Source organism: Penaeus vannamei, chromosome 29, assembly GCF_042767895.1.
Source record: "Penaeus vannamei isolate JL-2024 chromosome 29, ASM4276789v1, whole genome shotgun sequence".
In the NCBI taxonomy this organism is placed as follows: Eukaryota; Metazoa; Arthropoda; class Malacostraca; order Decapoda; family Penaeidae; genus Penaeus; species Penaeus vannamei.
Window position 1 is genome coordinate 15,235,737 of NC_091577.1, and position 2,500 is coordinate 15,238,236.

The following is a 2,500-nucleotide window of genomic DNA, read 5'->3' on the forward strand; positions in this document are numbered from 1 at the left end:
TATCATTATTAAAATTACTGTCATTATCACTGCCATTGTCGTTATCATCATTATTATCATCATCACTGTCATTATCACTATTGTCATTAAGAAAGATGATAACGATAATGATTATAATGATACCTATATTATTTTCATTATCATTGTTATTATTACAATTACCACGGTCATTATCATTGTTTTTGTTGTTATTACATTTGATACCACTTTCATTATCATTATTATCATCATTACTACCGTTTCTATTAATAATGGTACTATCAATAATGATATTACTATTATCATCATAATTGTTCTTTATGATGTAATTATGCCAGGAGATAATCATTATCATCATACCTTTATTATTATTATTTTCCCAAACATCATTACACTATCAAATTATTAGCATTTATAGGATAGATTATAATGTCATTATAATTTGATTACGAGCAAGATTATGATCTGCACTATTTTCCTGACATCACACTAGTTAGTGCAGGATCAGTTCCCAGAAACGACGTCATAATCCTCACATTGTCAGGATTTATTAATTTATTTATTTATGTTATGTTTGTCAGGATTATTGTGTTTTCATTTTTTTTTATGATTTTGTATTGTCATGATTTTTTTTCTATATTTATGATAATTGTTTGTCATGATTTTTGTAATTGTCATAATTATTTTATTTGTTAAAATTATTATATTTGTCATGATTTTTGTATTTTTGATAATTGTGTTTGTAATGATTGCTGAATTTTCATGAATGTTGTATTTGTTAAAATTATTGTATTTGTCATGATTTTTGTATTTCTCATGTTTTTTTTTATGATTGTAATGAGGATGGCAGTTATGGTAATAAAAAATGATTATGATTAGAATAAAATAAGAATACTAATGATAATGGTAATGGTAGTAATTATAGTAACTAGCAATAATAACTTCAATAAGGATAATGATAATAATAACACGTGATAACGTTCATAATAATAATGGTGATGTGTTGGATGAGGATGATAATGATAAAAATGATAATAATGACAATAATGAGTATAGGGATAGTAACATTATTTTTGATAATGATTATGATAATAATGCTAATGATAATAACAGTGATAATGGTATAAGTAATAAATTGAAATAGCAATGTTAATATTGATTGTCATAGTAATAATGGTGATACTAATAATAATGATGATAATAACACTGATAATGATAATGACTAGTGATTATTATCATTATTTATATCATTATCATCGTTGTTACTACTGTACCATTATTATTATTATCATCATTGTCATTTTTATTAACTTTATTGTTGTTTTATCTATATTGCCATCGTTATTGTAATTGTTATTGATATAACCACCACCACCACCACCATCATCATTATCATCATCCTCTCCAAGAACTGTTATAATTTGTACTTTATAGAAAGACACTTCCACAAGTCTGGCATCACTGAACAAGGATGATGGTGATTGTAATGAGGATGGTAGTTATGGTAGTAAAAATGATTATGATTAGAATTAAATAAGAATACTAATGATAATGGTAATGGTAGTAATTATAGTAGCTAGTAATAATAACTTCAGTAAGGATAATGATAATAATACGTGATAACGTTCATAATGATAATGGTGATAATGATAATGATAGGGATTATAGTGGTATTAATTGATAATGATAATGATGTGGTGGATGAGGATGATGATAATGATAAAAACGATAATAATGACAATAATGAGTATAGGGATAGAAACATAATTATTGATAATGATTATGACAATAAGGACAATAACAATGATAATGGTATAAGTAATAAATTGAAATAGCAATGATAATATTCATAGTCATAATAATACTGGTAATAATAATGATGATAATAACACTGATAATGATAATGACTAGTGATTATTATTATCATTATTTATATCATTATCATCGTTGTTACTACTGTACCCTTATTATTATTATCATCATTGTCATTTTTATTAACTTTATTGTTGTTTTATCTATATTGTCATCGTTATTGTTATTATTGTTATTGATATCATAACCACCACCACCACCATCATCATCATCAATAATCAACACCACCATCATCATCATCAATAATCATCACCACCATCATCATCACCACCACCACCGTCATCATCACCACCACCATCATCATCATCGATAATCATCACCACCATCATCATCATCATCACCACCACCACCGTCAACGTCACCATCATCATCATCTTCACCATCATCATCATATTATACTATCACTAACGTTAGCATTAAAACATGCCTCAGAATATAAAAATAATAAAACATTTAAGTTGAGAAACTTTAAAACTAAACTTAACATTGAATACCACCATTATTATTGATATCATTGCTATCATTATTATCATTGTTAAAATCATCGTTGTTCTTACTGTTGCCATCATTACTAATGCGATCATTGTTATTGTTATTGTTAATCATTAGTATATTGTTATGATACTCATTATTATCAGAATTATTGTTA